Source organism: Crinia signifera, chromosome 3 (assembly GCF_055691185.1).
Source record: "Crinia signifera chromosome 3, ASM5569118v1, whole genome shotgun sequence".
Classification (NCBI taxonomy): domain Eukaryota; kingdom Metazoa; phylum Chordata; class Amphibia; order Anura; family Myobatrachidae; genus Crinia; species Crinia signifera.
In genome coordinates, this window is record NC_139219.1 from 169,493,805 (window position 1) to 169,507,750 (window position 13,946).

Below are 13,946 nucleotides of genomic sequence, written 5' to 3' on the forward strand. Positions count from 1 at the left end.
ATTCTTATTATATTGTTGGCTGGTTGTGTCTTGTATCTGTATTCTTTCCCCTTAGCAGAGCCGGTTTAGTGTTCATTGTTAGTATATTGTATCACTTGTTATACCTGTTTATTCTTATTTCTGTAACCCCCTTTTGTCCATTAGGGACTTAAATACAACCTTTTTGCGGAGTTCTTATCTCCTTATTTCTATACAGTGGTCGTGTCTGTTTATTCGCATAATAGCGATAAGGTATATTACGGACACTGTCCTTTAAGGTATATTCACAGATTAGAGACAAAGTACTGCGAAGGAATCTCTTATTAAGGTATTGGTTCTTGGTGTACAAAATACATATAAAAGGTACGCTACGCTGCGCTACGTTTTGTTCGCACGTAGTTAGGTATAAAGGGTACGCAGGTTACGGACTTATTACGTAACCTGCGCTTTTCACTTATTGTCTCTCTGGTCATATTTAATCACCATTAACAGTATATATACGGCCGCTAATACGAATTAGTGTAGGCAGTCTGCACGGATCACTCAGATCCGTGCAGGCTGCAAGGTGTAAAAAAATTTTGAAAAATAAATAAATAAAAAAAACAGCGTGGGGTCCCCCCCACAGCTGTAACCAGCACCAGGCTAAAAGAGCCGGGACCAGTAATAAATGATCAGGAAACCCGACAAATAGGGGTTCCCCGATTTTTTAAAACCAGCCCCAGGCTCCAGGTCCGGTTCCCAAAATACGAGGGACAAAATGACTAGGGGTCCCCCGTATTTTAAGAACCAGCCCCAGGCCAAACCAGCCAGCAGGGTAATGTCACAGCCGGGGGACACTTATTATATAAGTAGCCGCAGCCAAAACATCACCCTACTGACCAGTCAGCCTGGCCAGGGGCCCTGGGGGAGTGGGGACCCCCCCAATAAAGGGATCCCCCCCTCCAGGACTTACCTGACCCGGCTGAAGCCTGGTGCTGTCCCCGACTTTCTCGGCTCCTGATTGGCGGCCAATAGAATCATTCAGTGGAGAGGCGCGGAAGATGAAAGATCTCTGCGCCTCTCACAGTCCGATGCGGGGAGCTGCTGGAGTCGCCGGCATGTCACAGAAGATGCCAGAAGACCAGGACTACGTCGGATCAAGACGACAGATCTTCACAGGAGGACCTGGGTGAGTTGGATTTCCTTCCACAGGTCCCCCATGGATTTCTTCGGACCCGGATGGACGCCGACATGGACATTGACATGGAGCAGAATGCCGACATGGATCCGGACCAGGACAAGGCACCGGACCAAGACCCAGGGACTTACCTACGGGCTCAAGATAGGTAAGTATCAGTATGTATGGGCATTGGATGTATAAATTTTTATTGTGTGTCAGTGTGTGTTTATTTCACTATTTTTTTTACTGTGGAACTACAAGTGCCAGCGGGCCCTTTAATGCCCCGCAGGCTGGGACTTGTGGTTCTCCAAGTCCCAGCTTGCGGGGGAGGCTTGCTGGGACTCATAGTTCCACAGTAAAAAACAATAGTTTTTTATTCTATTTTTTTACACTCAATCAGCCCGGTGGCCACTGCTCCAGGGCCACCGGGGACAGCACCAGGCTTCAGCCTGGTCAGGTAAGTCATGGGGGGGGGGCCCCCTTTATTGGGGGGGTCCCCACTCCCCCAGGGCCCCTGGCCAGGCTGACTGGTCAGTAGGGTGATGTTTTGGCCACGGGAACTTATATAATAAGTGTCCCCCGGCTGTGACATTACCCTGCTGGCTGGTTTGGCCTGGGGCTGGTTCTTAAAATACGGGGACCCCTAGTCATTTTGTCCCCCGTATTTTGGGAACCTGGGGGGGGGGGGGGCACGCTGATTTTTTTTCCATTTATTTATTTAATTTTATATTTTTTAATCACTAAAGCCTGCACGGATCTGACTAATCCATGCAGGCTAAAGCCAAATACGACAGGAAAATAAAGTGTATTTTTCTGCCGTATTTAGCCTGCCGTTTCACGTCAATTAGCAGCCGTATTTTCAATACGGCTGCTTAGTAAATCAGGAGTCACCATTCTTTTGTGGTCTCTTCATTAATCAGGAAATGTTTTCTTTAATGGTGGCCCTTTTGGGTATGGTGGTCCTGTTTTGTGAACTTCCCCTTGGTAAAGCCCTTTTAAAAAGGCCTTTTCTTCTGTAATCTATAGGGGAAAAAAAACAAGCCTTACCCAGGTTAAGTGTAAACAGGGCTGATCCAGTTATTTACCGGGTAGCACTGTAGTGGAAATGTGTCTTAAACCCAGGTCCAACCCGGTGTCGATCCGGGTTGCAAGTGGAAAAGGGTAAGTGCAGGTTCTGCTTCATTTGTTTTGTGCTTTACTGAGAGCATATTTTGAATCACGCATATAGGGAAGACCACATATTGGAGATTTTGGGGGAAATTAAAGGAGGGGATCTGTTTTTATATTAATCTTGGGGGAAATAAAGGAGGGGATCTGTTTTTATATTAATGAAAGCTGATGTGTGGATGTGATCGTTTTACATAAATTGGGCAGTCCTCACTTCTAGTCTTTTCCCCTTAACTGTAAACCGTTTCATTCACCACGGGAGTTCACATTGTTTATCATGGGGTGTACTGTATATACACCCTTAGGCTTATGTTAATGAAGCATTACACCATTTGTCTGCTTACTGTATATAATTTATACTTAGGGAAAACATCCAGACTATCTGCTTATTGTTCTAGGTGAGTGGTCAGGGAACTCGGTCCTCATTACCCCACGCAGTGCATGTTTTGCAGGTCTCCTCACAGAATCACAAGTGAAACTCCACCTGCGGACCTTATAAAATGTGTATGTGAGTAATTAGTACACCTGTGCACCTGCTGGGTTACCAGCAAAACATGCACTGTGTGGGGTAATGAGGACCGAGTTCCCTGACCACTGTTCTAGGTGATTTCAATAGAGAAGAGGTTACCCACGGTCCTCAAGGCACCCCAACGGTACAGGTTTTAGGTATATCCATGGCACAGCTTGTAACCAATCTGAAGGAGACTACAGGCCATCTTTTGTATCTTTTGCAGTTTGCCACTTAGGGGGAAGGGAGGGGGCTGGCTCAAGCATATGTCCGTTTTGGGGTTCTAAAATGTCAGTGTATCTGAAGTAATGGAGCCTACACACGTAGAGATTTGTGCCAGAGATATACCCCTTGAACTTCCCCTAATCTAGATGGCTCAGAAAGTGCCAGTGATGTGCACCAGCCATTAAGCATGGGAGATTTACGTTAATCTAGTAAATTAAGCAAGTGAACGCAGTTAGCTTTTGCCCACTGAACACAACACAGACAATGTGCAGTCTCTTGCTAAGCAATCTGACTAGATTTATCCAGCAAGCTGGTTATATACCTCCCGATAATGGTGACATGCAGAGCCGCGCATCGCTATGGGCACTACACATAGGAATATGCGTTTCATTTCTAAGCCATCTAGTCAAAGTAAGTCAGATCGCTTAGAAAATAGCCCTTTATCTCTACGTGTGTAGGCCCCATAAGTGTCCAACAATAATGTTCTTTTTAAGATGCGCTGCAGATATAGTTCTTGCAGTAGCTTAGAAAGTTCAAATGACCACAGGAATTGTATAATTGTTCTTTGTACTTCACATATTGTATGGTTTGGTTCAGCTACTGAACAAGATAGGTACAGACTTCAAAGGGTAGTTAGGATAGTGCAATGAATTATTGGTGTTGACCTCCCCCCAATAATGTTGGAGACCAATCACATTCCAGTCAAATTTGTTTTCTTGCTTCCATTGTGCAAGAATTATAGATTGCAGTCAGTAAAAACATCTAGGCATTTAGAAAGTAGCTTTCCCCCCCACAGGAGCCTATTTTATTAAATACTTAAATTATCTCTCTATGATGGTGTATGTTCTAGCAAGGTACTGGAGCAGTGGCAGACAAGCTATAGTTATATTGGCTCCCGTACATATAGCATATGTGCACTTTCAGTTTTTTGGTTTTCTTTTGACAAAACTTTTTATTTGGTTATTATTATTATTATTATAATTTTATTTATAAGGCGCCACAAGTGTTTCGCAGCGCCGTACAAAGGAACAATACAGGGAAACAAAACTTGGCATAACATTGAATAAATAACAAAAATACAGTACAAATAAAGAGCGCCACAGATCAATACACAATACAGCTTCAATATAAGTAGTAAGGACTCAATCAACATACAACTAGAGGCTTGAGGCCAATGATGGAGAGGAGTATGCAGACGAAGAAGGTCACTGAGTGTTGGAGTAAAGGAGAGCTGTGAGTGAAATGTGAAGAGAAGAGGGCTTTGACAACAGGAGGGAAGAGGGCCCTACTCGGAGGAGCTTACAATCTAGTAGGAAGGGGAGACAGACAGATTACAAGAGGTGCAAGCGAGGGGGTGGTGGTTAGATAGCAGGATGTAAACAGGAAACAGGCAAGGGGTCGGAGAACCAGCTGGTTTATGCAGTGGAAGGGTACGCTTTGATGAATAGGTGAGTTTTCAGTGCCCGTTTGAAGCTTTGCAAGGTCGGGGAGAGTCTAATGGAGCGAGGGAGTGTGTTCCACTGAAGGGGTGCAGCACGGGCAAAGTCCTGTACTCTAGCATGGGAAGCAGTGATCAGGGTGGAGGAGAGACGACAGTCGTCAGCTGACCGTAGAGGGCGGGAGGGTGTATGAATGGAGATGAGGTTAGAGATATATGGAGCAATGGAATTAGAGATGGCCCTGTATGTGAGTGTGAGGTGTTTGAAGAGGATTCTGTAGGGGAATGGAAGCCAGTGCAGATTTTGTTGAAGGGGAGTAGCAGAATTAGAGCGGCGGGAGAGGAAGATAAGCCTGGCTGCAGCATTGAGGACAGATTGGAGAGGAGCTAGTTGGGATTGAGCAAGGCCGGTGAGAAGAGCATTACAGTAGTCAAGCCGTGAGATGACCAATGAGTGGATGATCAGCTTAGTTGCACTCTGTGAGAGAAAGGGCCTGATGCGAGCAATGTTGCGTAACTGGAACCGGCAAGAATGGGCCAGCGTTTGGATGTGGGGTGCAAAGGAGAGGGAGGAGTCAAGAGTGACACCCAGGCAGCGGAGTTGGGGAACAGGGGAGATGATGGTGTTGTTAACAGTGATAGAGATATTAGTAGGGGGCATAGCTCTGGGTGGGGGAAAGATAATAAGTTCGGTTTTGTCCATATTCAGCTTCAGAAATCGCTCAGACATCCAGGTAGAGATGGCAGCGAGGCAGTTGGAAACTTGAGAGAAAACAGTGGGGGACAGATCAGGAGAGGAGAGGTAGATTTGGGTGTCATCTGCATAGAGGTGATATTGGAAGCCAAAGGAGTTAATGAGTGCACCCAGAGAGGAGGTGTACAGAGAGAACAGAATGGGGCCAAGGACGGAACCCTGAGGGACCCCGACAGGAAGGATAGAAGGTGGTGAGGTAGAGCCAGAGGCAGAGACTGAGAAGGAACGGTTGAAGAGGTAAGAGGAAAACCAGTTGAAGACTGTGCCAGAGAGGCCAATGTTTTGGAGTGTGTGGAGGAGGAGAGGGTGATCCACAGTGTCAAAGGCAGCAGATAGGTCCAAAAGGATAAGCAGGGAGAAGTGACCCTTGGATTTGGCTGACAGCAGGTCATTGGTGACTTTCACTAGGGCAGTCTCAGTGGAATGAAGTGGACGAAAGCCAGATTGAAGGGGATCTAGGATGGAGTGGTCAGACAGGTAGCTGGTGAGACGCCTGTAAACCAGCCGTTCTAGTATTTTAGAGGCAAATGGGAGAAGAGAGATAGGGCGGTAGCTTGTGGGAGATAAAGGGTCCAGGTTAGGTTTTTTAAGAATAGGCGAGACCAGAGCGTGTTTGAAGGGTGAGGGAAAGATGCCAGTAGAAAGAGATAGGTTAAAGAGGTGAGCAAGGTGGGAGCAGCCAGTGGGGGAGAGGGAACTGAGGAGACGGGAGGGGAGAGGGTCCAAGGGACAGGTAGAGGGGGGAGAGGATGAGATGAGGGAGTGGACTTCCCCAGCTGTAGTAGGGCAGAAGGATGACAGAGTGGGGTAGTTGGTAGGGGAGGATGATTGGGGTGGGTGGGCAGCAGAGGGGGTATGGAAGGAGATATCATGTCGGATTACCTCAATTTTAGAGAGGAAGAAGGAGGCAAAGTCAGTGGCAGTGATGGATGAAGGGAGGAGGGGTGGTGCAGGGCGAAGTAGAGTGTTAAAAGTTTCAAAGAGACGTCGGGGATTGGAGGAATGGGAAGAGATGAGAGATTTGAAGAAAGATTGTTTGGTATAGGAGAGAGCAGCGCTGTAGGAGGAGAGAATGAACTTGAAATGGAGGAAGTCTTCCAGAGAGTGAGATTTCCTCCAGAGGCGTTCAGCAGAGCGTGCACATTTTTGCAAGAATCGAGTTATTTTGTTGTGCCAGGGTTGTGGTTTAGAGCGTCGAAGGGGAACAGTGTGGAGGGGGGCTACAGAGTCGAGAGCAGAGGTGAGAGAAGAGTAATAAAAAGAGGCAGCCTGGTTGGGGCAAGTCATGGTTGAGAGAGGAGAGAGGAAAGTCTCCAGGGAAGACAGGACAGTGGGGTCAAGAGACCCGAGGTTACGTCTGGTGACTGTGGGTCTGGGCAATGAGGGGAGAGGGGAGGATGAGAGGGTGAAAGAGAGCAGATTGTGGTCAGAGAGTGGGAAGGAAGAATTAGAGAAATCAGAGAGATTACAATGGTGGGTGAAGACTAGGTCAAGGGAGTGTCCGAGATTATGAGTGGGGGTGGAGGTCCATTGAGAAAGTCCAAAGGAGGTGGTAAGGTCAAGAAGGTTAGAGGAGGCAGCATTATTGATGTCAATAGGAATGTTAAAGTCACCGAGGATGATAGAGGGGAGGTCAGAGGCGAGAAAGTGTGGAAGCCACGCAGCAAAGTTATCAAGGAAAGGGGAGCAGGGGCCAGGGGGGCGGTAGATTACAGCCACAAGGAGGTGAATGGGGTAGAAGAGGCGGATAGTGTGTACCTCAAAGGTGGAGAATGTGAGGGAGGGCTCAGGTGGGATGGCGCGGAAGGTGCAGTTGGGGGAGAGGAGGATGCCCACTCCTCCACCCTGGCGGCCATCCGGTCTGACCGAGTGTGTGAAGGAGAGGCCTCCATAAGAGAGGGCAGCAGGGGATGTAGTGTCAGATGCGGACAGCCAGGTTTCAGTGATGGCAAGAAGGTTAAAAAAGTGGGAGATAAAGAGGTCGTGGATAGTTGGGAGCTTGTTGCAGACTGATCTAGCATTCCAGAGAGCACAGGAGAAAGGAAGGGAGGGTTTGCGATACATGTCAATATAGATACATTTCTAAAAGATTGTTACACTATCATATAAAGAGATTAGACATAAATATTATAGCACCATCAAATATGCAAAAGAAACAGGATTGTAGCTAAACAAGGAAAGCAATACATCTATAAAGTCAATAAAGTGGTCATCCTGACATATAAACATAGAATAGTGAAAGGAGAAAAAAAATTAGAAGTAGAGGTCAAAGATGAAGGAAATAAGAGAGAGAGAGAGAGAGAGAGGTGAAGGAGAAGTTAGAATAAAGTAAAAAGGCAAGAACTGACAGGTAGTGGAGTGGTCAATGGCCATCAAATCCATAAAAAGGAGACATAAGGCATTATGGGGTAGTCAGCGGCGTCTCAGCCTGGAAATGGTCAGTCCATGGTGACCAAATATTCATAAATTTTTCAACCTATAAGTAGTCCAGACAGCTTTGATTGTGCCAGTTATGGAAGTAGATAGGGGCTTTTCCATTGGGCAGTGGTGTGACACCTCTCCTCACTTAGAATGTGACTAACTCATAATTGAGGTAGGGGTCTAAATAATCAGGAATACAAAGGGGAGGAGGACATCAGTGACCAATATAATCAGATCGTGAACCTTTTGCCAGAAGGGTTGAACAAGTGGACAGGACCACCAAACATGCAGAAAAGCTCCTGTCTGGTTACAATGTCTCCAGCAAAGATCAGAAGATGTGGTATATATAGCGTGTAGCCTGGTAGGGCCCAGCGGAAATACATCTTGTATGCATTTTCTTTAGCTCTAACTGATATAGAACACTTAGTAATAGCTAGTTACATTTTGGCCCAATTTTCAGGGCATAGGGTTTCCCCCGTTTCTCCCTCCCAAGTTAATTCCGGCTGTTTATAGGATTAGAGTATTTGTTAGATGTGGACATGAGTTTTTTTGGTTATGTGAGTGTGTGGGCAGAGGCATTATATTGGTGAGAGGGAGGGGGTTGTCCATGGGAGGGAGTTATAGAAATGACAGCACTGTAGATATGGATAAAAAACATGATGAGGGAGGCAGTGGCGTAAGTTCGTCCCAGTTGCCCGGAGGCAAGATAAATATTGGTGTGTCCCCCCCCCAAGACACACACACACACACACACACACACACACAGTCTTCTATAAATATATGTATGCATATATGTATGATATGGATATTATATTTAGAATAAAGAGAGTGTGACATCTATGGTCCTGCTACGAGGAGGAGTCAGCCACAGAAGCTATATCAATGGCTTTCAATTAACGGATTCAAACTCACAGGGGAGGAGAGGTGTCCCCTTGGGAGCAGGAGCCCGGCGGCAGATGCCTCCATTGCCTCCCAGAGTTCTGCCTCTGGAGGGAGGGAAACTGGTTTGTAGAGAAGTAAAATCAGGAAAAGACAAATGCCAGTGTCAATTTCTACAGTGAAGAGGCAACTCTATGATGGTGGCCTTCTATGCAAAGTGGCAAAGAAAAAGCCATATCGGAGACTGGCCAATAAAAGGAAAAGATGAATATGGGAAACAGAACACAGACATTGGAAGATTGGAAGAGTATTATGGACTACCTAGAAGGCCACCTCTTTACTGTAGATGTTGACACTGGCGTTTGTGGGTACAATTTAATGAAGCTGCCAGTTGAGGACCTGTTGGGTGTCTATTTATCAAACTAGCAACTCTAATGTACTTATCTTCTTGCTCAGTTTTGCACCAGGGCCTCCCACTTCTCTTTCTACTCTGATTAGAGCCTGTTTGTGTGGTTCTCTAGAAGGGATTAGTACACACAGTTGTAGGAAATGTTCAGTTTCTTGGTAGTTTCTCACATGAAAAACTACACATCCCAGTATGCCCTACATCAGTTTTAGCATGGCCAAATAGTAAAACTGTAGCAGAGCATGCTGGGATGTGTAGTTCAACAACAGCTGGAGTGTCAAGGTTAGCCATCACTGGTATAGAGTGAATTTCTGATAAATTTACGGTTATCTTCATTCCCTGCTGGCGAATGTGTAAAATTAAAAAATTAATGAAATATATATTCATGTGCTGCAAGCACATGAATAAAAATAGCATGCTTCTTCACCGAAAAAAAATTCTGTTTATTTTGACACACAAAAAAAACACCTTTATTTTAAAAGATCACATTCCAGTTCACCTTAAAAAGATGATGAATGCAAAATAGTGTATCATGGCGAAAATCACTGGAGAAAGCAGTTCTCTATTTGAGCATTGAATACACTCTCGGCGAATTTCACTAAAAACCCTATTGAAAACCACCGGCGATTCGCACACGGCAAATCGGCAGACATTCGCTATTCACTTGCAGCGAATTGTCTCCATTGAATAGGAAGAATCGTTACTTCAGAGGTAAAATTTGCTGTAAGCCCGGATAAATGCCAGATTCGCTGTAAACTATGGCGAATCTGAGGCATTGAATACTGGCCAATCTATTTCTATAGAAGTCCACACTCTCTGGGGAGTATTTAGGCCCTTATTCTGGTTGGTGCGGTCAGAGCCGCACACGGGGCTCCGACCGCACAAACCAAGGGCCGCCCACCCGACGGATCGCCACGGCCGTCCGTACACGGACGGCTGGCGATCCGCACAAAAATGGTGGAGGCTACGCCTCCACCATGGTGGGAGCTGCCCCCTGCCTTCGATGGTCGACGACCATCGAAGGCAGGCCCGCACGCCGCGGCAGCTCCCGCAAGCTCAGACCACACGGACAATCGTCCGTGTGGGAGCTTGAAAGGGGGCTGAAAGCTGACATCCGGCGACGTCAGCTTTCCGCCCCCATGTCATGGTAATGAGGGCGTCATGCCCTCATTACCATGCACACGCCCCGCGTTTGCATGGGAACGCCCATGAAACGCGGGGCGTACACATAGGGTAATGAGGGGCTGAAGCCCCTCACGCCCCTATACGCCCCCTTTGCGGCGGACGAAATCCGTCTGCGGCGAAGGGGGCTGCACATGCGCAGAATGACCTCTGCGCATGTGCAGAACAAAACCATCGGCGGTACGGCCGCACGCGGGCCGTACCGTGCGATTTAGAATAAGGGCCTTAATGTGTTTATTCTCCATGTGCAGCGAATCCTGTTTAGGATTCGCTGCACATTCGCAGGGTTCAGGAGGGCTGTAGCATTCGCTGCCAGCCCTCCCTGTCACCCTATTCAATGAAGCAGGGGCTCGCTGCCCCTGCTGGCAAATTTTAACCCCTGCGGCAAATGCTGCAGGGAGCCGGGGACGGAGGCAGGCAGGGAGATGTAAGCCTCCCTGCCTGCCCCAGAATTTGTGGGGGAGGGCTCTCGGGGCACAGGCAGCAGAGGCGGCCCCCCAGAAATGCTGGCATGGGACAGGGGTAGGGAGCCGCTCCTCTGGTCCCGCACATAACAAGCCGGGACCAGAATGAAGTGAATATATAAATATCTAATGAGCGGCTCCTGGCCACCTGCTGGTGAAAGTGTAAAAATTTTTTTTTCTTTTTATTAAATAAAAATTAAATATATATTAATGTGCTTCAAGCACATGAATAAAAATAGCATGCCCTTTCACAGAAAAAAAAAATGATTTTGTTTACACCAAAAAAAATAATAATAAAAAACACCTTTATTTTAAAAGTTTACTTTCCAGTTCACCTTAAAAAGATGTCGAATGCAAAATGGTGAATCATGGTAAAAATCAGGGAGAAAGCAATTCGCCATCCTAGCATTGAATACACTCTCGGCGAATCCCAGTGAAAACTCCATTGACATACACCAGCGAATTGCAGCGAGCATGAAACGGAGAACTGGCCGGCATTCACTGTTCGCTTTCGGCGAACAGTGAACATTGAATAGGGTGAATCACATTTTCAGTGAAAAAGATTCACTGCAAGGAGTGAGATTGAATACTGGTCCATGTGATGACGGGGCTTGACATAGGATGCATGGATTAGATGGTGTAATGGTTAGCATTACTGCCTCACAGTGTTGAGGTTATGGGTTTGATTCCCACCATGGCCCTAACTGTGCGGAGTTTATATATTCTATCCATGTTTGCGTGGGTATACTCCGGGTACTCCGGTTTCCTCCCACAATCCAAAAATATACTGGTAGGTCAATTGGCTTCCAACAAAATTAACCCTAGAATGTCTGTGTGTGCGTGTACATGTGGTAGGGAATATAGATTGTAAGCTCCACTGGGGCAGGGACTGATGTGAATGTTCAACTTTACTTTGTAAAGGGCTGCGGAATATGTATGCGCTATATAAGAAACTTAATAAATAAAATAAATAAATAATGGAGCAAGATGGACTGTGCAATAGTATTTAATAAAGTCTTGGAGTCCAAGACCACTCATGGTGTGGTGTTTTTTTTTTTTTTTAAAGTAGTCACATCCGAACTCTAGGTTTCCAGCACATATAAAAGTTATGGACAGCTCCCTGGAGTTGTTTTAGAGTTTAAGTGGGGACATGTATAGATAAAGTTTGCCAAAGGTAGAGTACACGAGGAAGGTCTGTCATATTTAGTGCGGCCATACGGCCCAGCCAGGAAATTAATTTAATTAGAAGAGAGATCTGATTTAATAGAAGCTAGGAGTCTGGGAAAAAAATTGCAGAATATAGGTCCACCTAAAATAAAGATCTAGAAAAAAATAAAAAAAATACATAAATATTTGATTTTGCTACTTTGCCAACGGAGAGGAACTGCATACTTTATCAATACTGTAGCTTCAGATTTTATGGGATTTATTTTGTAATTAGAAAATCAATTATATAATTAAATTTTAGTTACTAAGGTGGAAAGAGAGTGGAGAGAATTAGTTAGGGTCAGGATAACATCATCAGCAAAAGAGGGATTTTGTGGTCAGTAGTCTAATGCCCATGATATTAGAGTTAGCACCTTCAGTTTTATTTTCCCTGTTTAAAAATTTATATTTTTCATACCTGGGACTTAAACTTGCAACTGCATACACCGCATTCAGACAACTAACTCATGAGTATTTGCTCTTGTATAAAAAGCCTAGTAATTCTACTTATATGAAGGCAGTTGCAATTGTCAGTTTTAACCATAGAAGCTACACAGATCTATGCAGTATGCAGCCACAAATCCAGTCCCCTGCAGGACACACTACATTAATGTGCTTAGTTAGAATGATTTAAACGATTGATTAAAATGCGAGTGAATGAAGGGGTTATGCAACAGTGGGGCAGGTTTATGAGCCTGATGAAGCCATAACATGGCCAGTGGTAAAGCACCAGCCAATCAGCTCCCGACTGTCAGGTTACAAGCTGGATTTGAAAAATAAGGCCACTTTATGGGCAGTATTCACTGGTCTTGATTCGCTGCTTTTTCGGCGAACAGGGCTGATTTTTGTCGAAATGGCGAATTATTTTGCCAAAAACAATGTTCGGCGTATTTAACGATCACTGTTCGCCGAAAGCGATCCACCCTTTTATAGTCGCCACTATTCGCCTTTGGTTTTCTATGGGAAATTTAGCAAGTTCGGCAAAAGTGTATTCAATGCTAAAATGGAGAACTGTGTTCACTTTTTTTTTTGTGAAGTTCGCCATTTTGCTCTCAACATGTTTTTTAGGTGAACTGAAATTTGTACTTATAAAATAAATGTTTTTTTATAAAAAAAATTTGGTGTCTACTAGTGAATTTATTTATTATTTGAAGGATCTTGATTATTTTATTTCTTTACAAGCACCACATTTATATATTTTTATTGATTTTTTTTTTACATTGCCAGCCTCCGCTTCCAGCCACCTACAGTATTACAGCAATGCTGCCCCAGAGCTGACATCTGCTTGCTTCAGTGCGGTGATTAGTAGTGTTTCCGTGCTGCTGCGTCAGTGCGGGTATAGTAGATGTCAGCGATGGGGCTGCTGGAGGTCTGCTGCTGGAGCCATCCCCGTCATCTGCGCCGGGCGCTCCCCCTTCCTACCAGTGCCTCATGCGCTGCTGGGAGGCCGCCATCCCCTCTGGCTGCTGGAAGGTGGGTAGCGGTCGCACGCACGCTGGATTTAGATATTTTCACCGCCAGGGGCAGCGAGCCCCTGACGCTTTGAATAGAGTGAGAGGGAGGGCTGGTGGCGGACAGGGAGGACGGCGGAAGCACGGCGTAACCAAAACAGCCTATACTGTCCTGTGCTCGCCATGCAGTTGAATACTGCCCTATGACTTTACCAGGCTTAATTAATCTGCCACAGTGTTCTAAAAAAAAAAAAAAAAAAAAAGGGGTCCTTTTTTTAAATGGATTAATGTGTTAAAACCGAGCAAACATAGTAAAAATGTAATACTATGTTGGTAGTCTATTTACAGATATATTGATAAAAGTGCTATGTCCAGATGTGAAGTTTGAATAATTTAACTGTAAATAGCTCAATTTCTTCTAAGCATAACATTACACCTTCATCCACTCACCTCTTCAATTATTTCAAGATAATTTTTGTAACAAATTTCTTTACAAAATATTTTCCAAATGAGACCATTTACAAGAATTACTAATCATTTTGGAAGCAATGTATCCCACTTAGTGTAGCTCTCCAATAAGATAATATACTGGGGCAGATGTATTGAAATAGCCTTAAAATAGATAAACACAGGTGATAAAGTGATAAATGTCCAGCCAATCAGCTCTGTGTCGTTTTTCAAACACAGCCTATAACATGACAGTTGAG